Source organism: Ochotona curzoniae, unplaced genomic scaffold, assembly GCF_017591425.1.
Source record: "Ochotona curzoniae isolate NIBS_2020 unplaced genomic scaffold, NIBS_Ocur_1.0 contig_3368, whole genome shotgun sequence".
Taxonomy (NCBI): Eukaryota; Metazoa; Chordata; class Mammalia; order Lagomorpha; family Ochotonidae; genus Ochotona; species Ochotona curzoniae.
The window spans coordinates 3,209,471-3,223,992 of NW_024465837.1; the positions used below are offsets into that span (position 1 = coordinate 3,209,471).

Genomic DNA, 14,522 nt, shown 5'->3' on the forward strand with positions numbered 1-14,522 from the left:
ACTTTTCCTGACAAATTAAAATGAAAGAAGCCTAATTAAACAGAATAAAATTCAATAATCTTATGTTCTGTGACAACAGACTACATTGGAACACATGCCACAGAGCAGTTACAGAAATAACTGTAATACTTCAGGGTTTTAGTACATGGTAGCATATGAGTCATTGTGATTTTGCTGCTGGAAAAGCCCCCCCCCCCCCCCCCCCCCAGTTTACTTAAGGAAATTCATTCATTGGAACAATGCCATTCATCTTCTTTCTATTTTGTTATTTGGATGAAAACCCAAGGTCAGGTTTGAAGGTAACCCTGGCAACATAAATCACCTCCCAAGAGCCTTCGGACTAGGTCAGGAAAGCTGATGGAGGTGATATGTACTCTGGCAAACTGAAGCAATTTCCTATTGCATCAAGGCTGGATGTATCTGGTAGACTCCAGAGGACACACCCACAGATCTGTTGACACCTACTGTGATGGGAGACAGAGGCAAATTTCCAGGTCAATGAAAGGCAGCTTGGAGGGTGAATGGGGAGCAAATGGCAGTGAGTGCTGCCTCCTTTGAAGATTTCTCAGTTCTGATTGTACAGTGTGACCACCTGAAAAGAGAAAAATGCTGAGGATGGTGCTTAGATCCTAACCCAAGAAATCCTAATTTATTGACCTGATGTGGGGACTCCCCATTAAAAAATTTATGAAAACTCCCCTGTTGATTCTAAGGCATTCAACTGGAGAATCCTTGAACCAGAAGACTATGTGTTTGGAAGTTAAATGAAATCAGTTGTTTTTTTCTGAAGTCTCTTCCAGATTGAAAATAATAAATGGAAACTCATACTAATGGACTGCATGCTACAACTTGGTGCTTTCACAGTTTTTCCTCTCTAACATTTGGATTCATGCATGCAAATTCCAGCACAATGCCTGGCATGCAATAAAGTATAAATAGTAAGTATTGTTTTTATTGAATTATCTTCATAATTGTGCAATGGCAGCATATCTCAATACAGCAGGTGAGTAAACTTCAATTGAATTTCTTGTCCAAGGCCGCAACAGTCAACTGCAAAAAACAAATTTAAAGCCGATTGAATCCAGTTCTAAGTCTCAGAGCCTTTTCTTTCATCTGCAAGGCATATCTACAAATATCAACCAGTTTTATGCCAATCCGTGGTTTAATCTGAATGAACACTAGAAACAACTTAGCAATATCATTTCCTCATGACCTCTTTATGAACCATCTCTTTTATAAGTGTAATTTCCGAAAAGTAGAAGCATAAAAGTAGACATCCTCAATTTTTTTTTTCTGATGTGTCCAGATATAAGCTCCTCTGCTTGCCTTGTGGACCCTTGCCTTGTGGCTACCCTTCACACCCCAAAGCAAACCCTGGTTCCAGGAAGGGTTCTCCCGTTCTGATGAACAGGCAAGCAGCACTACAAGCCACTATGGCTGCACAGCCTGTCCGGTAGGTTACTAACACGCAGACACCCGGGAAGTAAATAAGCTCCCGAGATAATGGCAGGACTCCTGAGGGTGCCGGACTCCTATCTGACACCTTCTGGGAGCCCAGTTGAACCCTGCTCAGCTTGTGTGCATTGGCTGGTTTTAACGGGGGGGGGTGGCTTCTCCTTGGGGGATGAGGGAGAGCTCAAGATAAGGTAAATGAAATCTCTTGTGAGCTGCATACATCAAACGCTTTTCTCCAGACCCTTTGACTGTTACGATAAAAATCTTGGCGCTCTGCGGAGTTCAATGCTTTTGGATTTAGAGAATTTTCTCGGTACAGCCAGTAACTTCCTAGTAGGTCCCACCCTGCTTCTCCTAGAGTAAAACCCGGGGCTGAAGGAAAGGGGGAGTAACTATTTTGCCAAGGATGGAGGGGGAATGGGCACATCCTGTGTGATCCTTCTAGTTTTCCAATTTCAGCGCCGTAAGGGAAGCATCGCTCCTCCCCGTGGGCCTCCAAAAGTTATCTCTTCTTTTGGTTGTGATTCAGAGCGGAGCTCCAAGCGGATGGATTCGGAGAAGCCTGAGCAAATTAGAACCAAAAGGGCCTGGCAGAGCAGGGGTGCGAGGGGGGGGGGGGTCCCGACCAAGTGGCAGTGGAGAGTGGGGAGACCCTAGAGAGAAGGGTGGTGTAAAAAGCGGCCCAGGGAGGAGGTCGGGGCTCGGCCTGAGAAGGGGGTCCCCGTTTCCTCCTCCCCGGGCTCAGTGACGTTGCGGTTTCCGCCTCCCTGCGGCCGAGCCCCAGCGCCCGCCGAGTCCCGCCCTCCGCCCCTGGAGCCCACACCCCACCCGCTCGCGCCGGCTGGGCCCGCAGGAGCGCAGCCCGAAGCTGCAGCGGCGCGTCTCGGGGCGCAGCGCCCACTGGCACCCATGGTGCGGCGGGCGCGCTGAGGGCTCTCTCTGTTCCGAGGGTGCCTGGGGCCCTGACGCCCGGGAGTGAGCGGGGCCGGGACCGACCTCTAGAGTCTGGGCCGAGTTTTGGGAGGCGACGCCTGAGAGGACGGAGCCGCGGCTGGGAGAGGTAAGTCAAGGGGCACGTGAGGTGGCCAGGGGCGCGCGGCGCAACTTTGGTCCCGGGTCTTGGGCGCGTCGCCTGGGACGCCGGGCAGGTCGCCTGGGAGGCTAGCCTGGCGCGGGCGGAACGCGGAGAGCCACGTCTTCGTCAGGACGCCGAGAGCCGCGGGATGGGCGCCCCGGCCTGGTTAGGCTGGGCGCGGGGAGGGCGCCTGAAGCGTGAAGCTCGAATCGTGGGTTTTCCTGGTGGTGGAGCAGCCTCCGGGACGGCTTTTAGTTCCTTCCCGGCAGTGAGACGCCGCTGCGGAGCCTGGCGCACGGGAAGAGCCCAGAGATCGCTTACGGTACGCGTAGTCTGCTTGGCCCTTGTGCAATTTCTCCTACGGCCAGGGGGATTTAGGTTTTCCTCCTTCCCTCCCCGACGGCTGGATTCCTTCGCTCTGGGTGAACCCTCGGGCAGCTGAGTTGGGACGAGTTGCGCGAGGGTCTTGACTCATAGACTGGGAAGCCTTGTAAGCGATGCCACATGGGCTGAAGCTCTGTCGTGGTTGCAATCGGAACGAAGTGTGTCACCTGAGAACTTTTTCATTTCTCATTCAAGCTGCCTGAGGCCAGTTGGCGTTAAGATTGAATCAGAGTCCATGGCTTAAAAGCATTCGAAAAACTTATTTACCTGAAATTCTTAATATCAGGAAATCACATGTTTAGTTTCTAGGGAATCTTCTTGCAAAAAAAGTTCTTGAATTATTATTACTTTTTACTAGCCATGGTACGGTTAATGTTGCATTTAACTTGAGAATACATCTTCCCGCTCGTTTTTCGGTATTTCTCACATTGTAGAATTTTACCCTTTCAGAGATTCCTCTTAATATTTTGAATGAGTCCTTAATAACTTTCTTCGATTAAATGAAATATTCATATCTCATGCTTTATAAACTCTTCAAACTCTGCTGGTAAATGGGATTACAAAATCCTTTTGCAAGGAAGAAATAAAGTATAGGATTATCAGTTTCATGCATTGCTTTTTTTTGTTTTAAGGTTGCTCTACGGATGTAAGCTATTCTGTCAGGAGTGTAGGTAAAATTTCTTCGCAAAAATGTCGGGAAGACTGCATTTGATGCTCTGTCATCTAGTGATCCTTCTGTGTGGGTTTAGCAAAAAGTGCAGGGCCATGCTGTTTACTTCCAGCTTAACTCTTGAAAATTTGCACAAACATGAGGCTCCTGAGATTGCACTGTGGAGTTATTTTTTGTTGATTTAGGTATGACGTTAAGTATCAGTTTCATCAAGTTTTAGTTAAATAAAAACAGTGGCCTACAAGAATACCTCTTGGCATTCAAGAAAATTGTAGTAAGATCCCTATAGAAAAGGGAATTCTTAAAAAACCAAAAGCAAAAAGGAACTGTACTTTGATGAAGAAGGAAATTTGAACAGGTATGGTATGGGCCTTGGCAGTGATGGAGCTCCTGGGTTTTGATCCTGGCACTGCTTGGTAGAGGCTGTTGGAGTGCTGGTTTGAGTCCTGGATGCCCCAATTCTGACCCAGCTCCCTGTTGCTGAGCTTAGGAAAGCAAGGGAGGATGGCCCAGCTACTTGGGCACCTGTACCCACTTGGGAGACATGGAGGAAGCTCCAGGCTCCTGGCTTCAGCTTGGCACAGCCCTGACCTTTGTGGCCGTTTGGGGAGTAAATCAATGGATGTTAAGATCTCCTTCTCTGTCTCCCTCTTTATAACTCTGCCTTTCAAATAAATCATGAAGCAGTGAAACAAAAGATATGCATGAAATTATTTTAAGTTTCACATTGGATTCTTTTTCCTTTGTGACACCAAATTCCTATTAGTAAAGACTCTGGAATTTTCCTGAGCATCTACTTACTATTCCTTTACTATTCCCCTCTCCATGATTTTGTCAGCTCCCTAGAATGCTTACTGCTTCCCAGACTTCTGTCACTTGCTATTCACTGGCCTGCTTTTTGCAGCCCCTTCCTCTTCCACCGCTCTGCATCTTTGCCTTGAGAATTCCGTTGTGGGGCCAGGTCTAATTCCTGCAGAGCCCCAGGGTGCCTCCTCAGCTCTCCCGGGCTGGCTTTGGGTCTCTCACCTGACTGCTTTATGTACCCTTGCTGTGCTTAGGCAGGCTCCAGCCTGTTGAGGTTGTGAATTCCAGCTCTTTCAGATGAGTAGAAGAGTGGAAAGCTGCAGGGAAAAAAAATGTTCAGAGAGCCTGTTAGAAATCACAAAGAAAGGGACTGCTTGTTGAGGCCATCTGTTTATTTCTTAAATGGAAAAGTTGTTCGGTCCTTAATTCAGAATAGCAAAATTAAGCTTAACATGCAGATAAGGTTATCAATTTTTTTTGTCTGAATTTGTTTTCCTTTTCTTTGAACATTGTATAAACAGGATCTTAGTGTTGTCACCAGATATATTGGTAACTAATTCTGAATTTGCTTCATTAGTCATATGAAGATACTTGTTTGGAAAAAATGAAATAAAGTTTATTTTGATTCAAAAATTCTTATTTTTTATTTGACAAAGTTTCTGAAGCTCTTTAAGTGAATTACAGTGAAAGAAGCATGTATGTCTTTTTATTCCATTTTCCAAAAACATTTTGAATCTGTAAACACAAATCCTGGTAGTTAGCATGATTTACTTTGGCAATTTATGTTTTAGAATAATGAAAATCATGAAGTACATGGAGTGTTGTTCAAACAGAGATATGTATGCAGGTAGATTTTTGTTATGCCCATATGGCATATCCATTGTGCGTTATTTGTGTTTCTCTGCTTTGTCCTCCATAGGATCAGAATGGATTTGCAACTGAATGTATGTGTCTGCATGTCACAAATCCCCACCTTTTTGAGTAAAATGAATAGAACTAGCAGTGCCTTTGTTCTTTCCAGTTAGTATTACAGATATCCAAATTATGATACAAAATCCTAGTGTGTGCTTATGTTCTTTTAGTAGAAATTGACTAGGTCCACAGTCAGTTTAAAAAGCTGTCCTCTAAATCTTTGCATTTGAGATATTCAGTGTAAACACAGATACCGTTGAGTGGCAAAGTTGTGTCTGTTAATTAGTCCTGACGTTTGCATTTTTCTCATGTATAACGCTCTTAGCCACTAAGCAGTAGACATTTGATATGTACAGAAGTTATACCACAACAAGGTTGAGTCAGCATTTCATAACTCTTAAAAGGAATTTGTAAAGGAAATGGACTCACCAAGCTTATGGGTCTATAATATTTTTATTGTTGAAATACACAAATACTGACCTTACTGTTGCTGGCAAATGGCTAATGCAAGAAAACTGAGGACATTTGTCAGAAATTTCTGAAGTAGAATGTAGCAATATTCGTGTTGCTTGTGTAAACATTGTTGGAAAAAAGTAATTATCTGCAGATTATGTCATGATTATATTATGTCCAATATAAATTACTTATTTAAACAAATACGTGACTGGAAATGGACATCTTGTTTATAGAGTACTCTTTTAGACTGAAGTATTGAAAAGACTTTGGTTTTTTAAAAATTTCATTATTTACTTGAAAATCAGGATTCCAGAGAGGGTGAGAGAGAGCTCTTTCTTCCTCTGGTTTACTTCCCAGATGGGCACAATGGCCAGGGCTGATCCAGGCGGGAGCTAGGAGCCTGGAGCTTCATCTTGGTCTCCCAGCTGGGTGCCAGGTCCCAAACACTTGGGCCATCTTCTGCTGCTTTCCCTAGTCCGTTGGCAGGGAGCTGGACCAGAAGTGCAGAAGCATTGCAGGCATTAATGTGCTACACCATAACACTGGCCCCTGTCCTTGTGTTTTTAAGTTGCTTTTATCATCATGATAAAAAACCACTAGTTGAAAATACGTCATGCCCTGGGCCACTCCATATCCTGTCATGTAGAGCAAAACAGAAGTGGTAACTTCAGCCCCAGGAACCACAGTCTACCTTCTAGGCAGTGCTGACTGTGAGCTTTTCTTGAGGCTGAGCAATTTCTGGTGTTTATAAATAGCTGAGGGCAGGCTATAGGCAATGAATTTCTAGGAATTCACAAATTCTGGAGGGAAAAAACCTTCTGTTGGGGCATCTGCAGTTTAATGATACCATTCTGGGAGGTATGAATAGGGTGGGGCTCACAGGCCCATGGATAATCAGGCAGGATTCAGTTGGATTTTGGAATCACCTGCAGTGTTTACAGTTCTCCCAAGCTGGGGTGGACCTGGCAAGAAGGGAAAAGCAGCCTGAAAGGGAATGTTGAACAGCTGTTTTCCATCTTCTCTGAATAAAAAGAAAGGGAATCTACTTAAAGCAAGCATCAAGAGGGATTTATACTAAAGACAGGGAAGTTTTTCTGAATGCTTTTATGATTTCTGAAGGACACTTTTGAGCTTTTTTTCTATTTAGAAAGGTTTAAATGATAGTCTTAAAGAGATGCTAAGAATTTGTCCTCTGGGATTTCAATTTCTGGCTTCTACTCATGTGATTTTGAAGATCCTGGAAATCAAGAATTACTTAATTACACATATATGGAAGAAATGATCCATTGCAGTGTTTTAAATATAAGTTGTTTTAGCATCTCTACCTAACATTTTTATTACAAAGTAGTCACTGATGGGTTAACTGTTGATCACAGTACACAGGTCACAGTTACTATAACTCTACAAGTTCAGGCTGAATTTTATATCTCTCAATTTTTCTCCATAGTTTTGAATGTTCTTATAAACATTCAATGACTAAAATTATGTATATTCAGTATGCATAACATGGCGATATGACTAATGTATATTTGTCATGTGATATAATATGCGATTGCCATAATTAAATAATTAAACATTGTGATATCTGTTCTACCATAGATCTGTTGTATCCACATGCTTTATTATTTTAGAAAGTCTGTAAAAAATAATCTTGTAATCACATTGTGGTATTTCATTTGGACTTTTAGGTCTTTACCTTTCTTTGCCCCATTTTCTGTGGTACAATCAGATTGGCAGAAGGAGGAAAAATATCTGAGTAATCACATTAGTGTATGTATGGGGTGTCCATCAGTCATGTGGTTAGGTTGCCCAAATCAGAAAGAACCTGGAAACAGCTCTCATGTACTCAGTAAGCTTCTTGTATGGTTGGCAATAATGATAAGCAAAAATGACAATGATGGTGGTAGGTTTAGAAACTGAATGTGAACTTTGTTCCATTTTGTTTAGGAAGATAATCTTCAAGAGAATTGATTCCACGAGTTTAGGGCAATAGTAAGTGAGGCAATACTTCGGTTTTAATGATTTAAAAAACAGATTTAACGCAGAAAAATTTAGAGTACGAAAGTCAGTATCACGGAGAGATGGGATTAAGTGTTTCAAAGTAGTTTTACAGCCTGAAGCTTCAAAGTAATTTTGAAATGTTTTTCAGTTTCCCTTCTCATAGGAAACGAATTCATGGAGGTACTGAAAGCCTGCAGCATCATCTTGTGTACTATGTCTGTGGTTCCCATTAGCTGTGAGGTTGTTCTACTGCTTTTCCTTTTTATTCTTTTTTTTTAAAAGATTTATTTATTTTTATTGGAAAGGCAGATGTACAAAAATAAAGGCAGAGAGAGAGAGCTTCTGTCTGTGGGTTCACTCCCCAAGTGGTTGCTGTAGCTGGAGCTGTGCTGATCCTAAGCCAGAAGCTTTTTCCTGAAGCTCCCATGTGGGTACAGGGTCCCATCCTTTATTGCTTTCCCAGGCTGCAAGCAGGGAGCTGGATGGGACGTGCAACAGATGGAAAATGAACCAATGCATGCAAGGCAAGGATTCAGTCACTAGGCTATCATGCTGGCGCCCCCTCTTATTTTTTACCTTAAATCTTTTTTATGTTAGAGCCTGTTGATTCAAATTAGGCAAAAAGGTAGCAAAATAAGCAGTGATCTGTTGCTTTTTCTCTCTTTTTCAACACTAATGTGAAATTAGAAAACCTTTTTTTTTTCCCCTTAAAGAAACAAGCATTATTCTGGTCATTTTCGTTCTATAATCCAGTTGTTTTGTTATGGTCCTGTCATTTTCACAGGAAAAAATTTAGACTTAGTGTGACTTACATAAGGTTGTTCTGTATAAAGTGAAAATTAACAAATATTTGAGTGTCTACTCTGGGATCTTTGAAAGTTCAATTTCCCTAGATTCATTAAACTTCATCTTGCAAACTTTAGATTGTTAGAATGCTTCTAATACCTTTTTCTTGGGGGAAGGTATTTGGCAGTTTTTATGTTACCAAATTGACCTAAAAAAGTTGAATGGAACAGAAATGTTAGGGTGGTTAGATTCCCAAATCCAAATGTTAGGGTGGTTAGATTCCCAAATCCCAAATCCTGCTTTGTGTTTGTACACCTTGTTTTTCTTTCTGATAAACTGCTAAAATTGGTTCAGTGATTCCAAGTTTTAGGAAAGGTAAATCAAAAAAGAGAATCTATGTCAGAGAGTGAGTGCTTTGAAGTGTACCTTTTTATAACAGTTTTATTACCCTAATCAATTATGCAAAGATTGTCAAAAATATAATAAAAGAAAAAAAGAAAAAAAAACCCAAAACAGTTTTGGACCCGCAGAGTCAAATGAAAGAATGTTATACTTCAGTTACAGAACTGTTGAAAGGGGATCGAGCATTTTTCCTAAAATGGGACCCCACATCTTATGTCAGGGTGCGAGTTTGATACCCGTCTCTGCTTCTAGTTCCAGTTTCTATTATTGGCAAGCATGGAAAGCAGCAGGAGATGGCCCAAGGAGTTGCATCTTCCACCCACACGGAGAACCTCCTTCAGTTCTGGCTTCTGGGCATTTAAGGAATGATTCAACCAATGGGAGCTTTCTCTGTCTTTCTGCCTGTTTGGCAAATAACATATTCTTTTTTTTTTTTTAAAGAAATACAGAAAGGATCTCATTGTTTAGCAAATATTTCTCAGATAAGCAATACATGAATTAATATTCTATGGGAAGTACTTAGTTTATTTTTGTCTTCCTAAAAACTCACTTACTTGTGAATATTTGATAACAATTACAAAGTCTACTTTAAAAATGATGAAGAACTGTATTCATTTGCTAGGATTGCCATAACACAGTGCTGTAAACTGGGTATCATACATGAAGAAATGTATTGTTTATATTTTTAAGTATTATTTTTATTGGAAAGGCAGATTTACAGAGAGAATGAGACAGATATAGAAAGATCTTCTGTCCTCTGGTTCACTCTACAAGTGGCTGAAATGGCTGGAGCTGAGCCAAACCGAAGACAGGAGCCAGGAGCTTCTTCTGGGTGTCATGTGAGTATTGGGACCCAAGGCTTTGAGTTGTCCTCAACTGCTCAGGGAGCTGAATGGAAACTGGAGCATCAGAATGTGAACTGGTGGCCATATAGGATCTTAGTGCTTGCCAGGTGAGGATTTAGCTACTGAGCCAACAAGCTGGGTCCAGAAATTAGTTGTCAAAGCCGAGTAAACTGTGTTAGGGGTGGAGAGAACAGGGGAGGACTGCAAAATAAATGAGTCAGGTTATTTAGCCCTGAGGAGCTATAGTCTGGTGAAAACTGAGCATGAAATGTCACGAGGACAGTTAAATGCTGAACAGAGACAAATGCATGTCTTAGGATTTCAGGAAGGAAGAGATCTTGGAGAGTAACAGGGCGGGGAATCCTCAGCCAAATCAAGGCCAGCAGGGAATGCCAGTGGCCTCATTGGAAGATAAAAAGTGGAATAGATTGGCCAATTTTCCTGGCCAAGCAATGCAACATGTTCTGGATCTGGGGATGAACTGATAAGGACTTTGTCAGCCAGCAGACCTTGGAAAGATTTTCTCAACCCTGGAGCAATTAAGCTGATGACTTCTCAGAATTATCAAAACCACTCCGAATACCCTCAGAACTCTCTTTTCCATGCTAGGGTTTCTAAGTCATCATCAAATGACTGTCTCCCATCTTTGGGGCCCAAAGTAGTTAAAAGCAAGGAATGCCCCTCTCTTTCCCCTCCTGCAGACACAGGAGAAAAAAAAAGAAACATTTGACCCACACATCATCCTCCATACCTCAAACTTTCCCACCCTAATCAGAAACCTACATGGGTGTGCAAGTATGTAAGCAATATTAAAAATAAAATTTCTAAATGAGAGGAAAGCTAGCAATATGTTTTTATGTATCTAAATTTGCAAATGCTAACATCAATAAATCCATTATATTTGAATCATTAAATAATAATAATCCTTGGAAATATGGTTAGAACTGGAAACATAAAGGAAATCACTTTAAGTTTTACATTAGAACAAGATTAATAAAAGTCTTAGCACTAAACCATCATCCAGTGGAAAGGGAGTCCTATGTGGTTTCAAGGCAGAATGGTGAGATATCTAATTACATATAGAAGGGCTGAACATTTGGAGGTGGCATTTAGAAAAGGATCCTGAGAAGACTTGAGAAAACCATCTTTGTACTGCAGATAGAGGTGTCCTTGGCCTGTTAGTAACAATGTGTGAGCCTTGGGTGTAAAGCAAGCCACCTGGCAGCCCAGGATGGACTATGGAGAGTCTTGTACCTCAGGGAAGCTTGGGAAGGCACTATGACTAGAGGTCTCAATAAGCTCATCATTTCCCTTTGTAACCCTGAAGATTCAAGCATTGTAGGTATGTTTTTATTTCCAAATAGCTTGTCTTGGTATACAGAATTTGTACTGCTGCTGCTTTTGTAGTTATGTAGCTGTGTAGTTATATATATTTTTATCTTTGATTACTTAAAGGCTTACATCTTGAAATATCATCAGATACTTTTTGATTTTTTATTAAATGTTAAGTAGTTCTTGGAAATGAGGAACCAACAGGTAGCAAAGACTCTCCTGAAACTGACTTTGAGAAGCCAGGAACACAAAACAACCAAGCAACCAAGTAAACTGTGTAATATTTTGGAAGGTTCTAGGTGCCATGAACAATAAAAGAACACCTGGAAGGGAGTTGGGGGATGGTGGTGAATGGGCTATGTAAGGATCTAATATAAATCAAATGGCTGTTGCTGACCACCTGTCAATGAGAAAGTGACTTTACCTTTTGAAAGATTTACTTATTTTTATTTGAAAGATAGATTTTCATAGAGAGAGAGAAGAGACAAAGAGGTCTTCCATCTAATCCCCAAACGGCTATGACAGCTGGAGCTGTGCTGGCACTGCCTTGAGAGCTATTTTCAGTGCTTTGATTGAGATGGGAAGCTGTTGGAGAGTTTAAAAAAGAATAGTGAAATTATCTGAACTATGATTGCAAAAGGTTCCTTTGACTTTTATGTTGGGATTGACCATTGAGAGTAAGAGTGAATATGGATGAACTAGGCTGAAAGCTAGTAGAGGCAAGACATAGCCTGGCTTAGGGTATAATTGTGGCGGTGAAACTGTCTGATTCTGGATGTATTTGGGGGTAGAAACAATAGAATTTGCATATGGTTTGCAAAGGGAGAAAGATGGGAAGTGGGGAAAGAAGAGGAATTTGTACCCAAATTACTGGAGGAATTGGTTGCCAGTAACTGAGATGGGAGGTCTAAAAAGGCAATTCTTGAATTTTTGGAGTAATTATATCTGTGTAGCATTACTTTACAAACCAGGTCTGTGGTATTCTAAGTTTTATTATGATTCATAGGAAGAAGTTTGGAAAGTACCTAGGAATTTTGATGCTGAAAAATGGTGATCCATAAGGCAGAAATGAAAATCAAAAATATATTTAAGAATATTTGAGCATTTAAAGGGTAGTAAAAGAAAGTAAGTTCTGCCACCAGTGAGTACATGAATACTGAAAAACTTTGAGGATTGCTTGAATATAAGAAATGAAAAAGAGCTTCATGTGTAATGTTAAAATTACTTTGTTGTATTCACCCAGTGTATACAATTTACATTTTAGTCAGATAAGTGCAATTATAGATTTAACGCCAGTAAATTACTCTCCCATGAGCTTCCTTTAAGTTTTGCTGACCATTTCTGTATTTTTTTGAACAATTTCTGAGGTTTTAAATCATGTGGGCATCTAGTATTTTTTATTCTGTCCTTTGCTTCATAGGAATTTTTTTTTTTTTAGCAGAATCTTTTTCCTGTGTATAAATCAGAGGAAAATAGCAAGCACTGGAACAAGTGCTTAGCCTCGGGATTAAACTGCATGTTTTAGTGCCTATGTCTTATCATAGTGTTCCTGGTTCAAGCCCCAGCTTTGCTCCTGATTACAGCTTTCTGCTAATGTATACCCTGGCAGGCAGCAGATGATGAGCTAAGTCGCTGCATCCCTGCTTCTCGCACGGGAGATACAGACTGAATTTCCTGCTCCTGACTTTTTCCTGACCTAGCCTTGGTTGTTGTAGGCTTTGGGAAGTGAACTAGTGAGTGTAACACTGTCTTACTGTCACATAAATTGATAAACAAACAAACAAAAAAACCCCCAGAGGTTTAATAAAAAAACGTTTTGATGGAGAGTGACATACATTTTCATTCTAATGGATTGTTGTTGTCACAAGACATTCAGGATCCTTTAAAAAAAAGATTTGTGTATTCATTTATTTGAGAGGCAAAGTTTCAGAGAGAGAAGAGAGAGACAGAGAGGTCTTCCATCCACTGGTTCACTCCACAGATAACTACAATAGCTAGGGTTTGGCCAAGCCAAAAGGCAGAAGCCAGGAGTACTTGGGTCATGTTCCACTGCTTTCCTAGGCACATTAGCAGAGAGCTGCATCAGAAGCAGAACATGGGGCTGAATTGTGGAATAACCCAGCTTGAGTTTCTAGCTGTCTTCTCTATGTGGAGTGTCACTCCTGACATCATGTGGTGGTGTGTGTATGGAGTGGCCAGCTTCTATTGGAGTTCAGTCATGAAGGCCCACAACATCTGACTACCTGCCTTAACTTAAACGCTTATCTCCCTAGAGCCAGGATAAGTGTTCATTGTAAGTTCCATTATTAGCTGATCAGATAGGTACCACTAGAACCAGGTCTCCAGGCATAAAAAATAGCTATCAAGAAGAATACTCCAAGACTCCAAGATTGTTGTTCAAAGAGCAGTTCTGAAGATCAGTCTGTCTTGGGAATGTCTAGGGTTTGGAGCAACTTGGGCTTGCTGAGCTCATCCTTTAACATGAACCATGATAGGCTTTGACCTCTGAAGCTAATGCTTCTTTGAGCTGTTATAAAAGAGTGAGTTTTTAGGACCTGATCCTGCAAGAGATAATGAAAGGGTTCACCCCAAGTATACATAGTTTCAAGAACAGTTTAGCAAATTCACAAATGGATGAGTCCATGTAGATTACATGAGAGATGTTACACATACTTTATGGTGCTTTACTTGAACATCCTTGCACGATGTCACGATTCCTCATTTGAAGTTTGCAAATATGGAGCCAGAGGGACAGGAACTGGCCTACAAGTGTATGTGTTATTGATTGGATTCAGGAAAGAGACCACAAAGGGGAAAGTTGGTCTGGTAACATATGTTGACTCCTGAGATAAAAGTCTCAGATGTCAGTTTAAAAAACTGCAAAAAAAATTAACTACTTAGGGAAGGGAAAAAGGATGTCTTCTGTTGAGGAAATTGAATATGTAAAAAAATAGGAACTGGAAATGATTTTCAAATAATCAGTATGAGAAAATATAGGGATGAAAGGAAGAAGTTGGAAGATGAACTTAGTTTTAGATGTAAGATGAATACCTTGGCAGCAAGCTGTAAGGAAGGAGGTAGAGCGAGTATAGGAGATGCATGGTCAGATGGCTGTGGAACCATGCACTGTGCAAAGCCTCGGGCAAGGGAGGCAGTAAAGCACAGTGAGTAGACTCTTGGCTCTGACATCATACAGACCTGGAGTTAAGACAAACTGAACCAGTTATTAAGTGTGCTGGTTACTTTTTAAAAAATTTATTTTATTATTCAGTGATACAGTTCCACAGGCTTTAGGATTTCCTTTCCCCTTCTCCAAATACCCACTGCTGCCCACTGATTTCTCCCACGTCCTTACAATGTCTTTCACAATCAGTCACAAGCTATCATTGTGCTATTTAAG

The 14,522-nt window shown here is 41.2% G+C and overlaps 1 protein-coding gene across 2 annotated transcripts in view; it reads left to right on the forward strand.

Moving 5' to 3' along the window:
- The first annotated feature begins 2,196 nt into the window (after positions 1-2,196).
- Positions 2,197-14,522, forward strand: part of DSE (dermatan sulfate epimerase) — a 67,035-nt gene continuing 54,709 nt past the window's right edge. The window contains exon 1 of one of the 2 annotated variants that reach the window (XM_040979979.1): positions 2,197-2,502. The gene's annotated coding sequence lies outside the window, so the exon portion shown is untranslated. Of the gene's footprint in view, positions 2,516-14,522 lie in introns of both variants that reach the window. The other variant, XM_040979977.1, reaches the window with a different exon arrangement.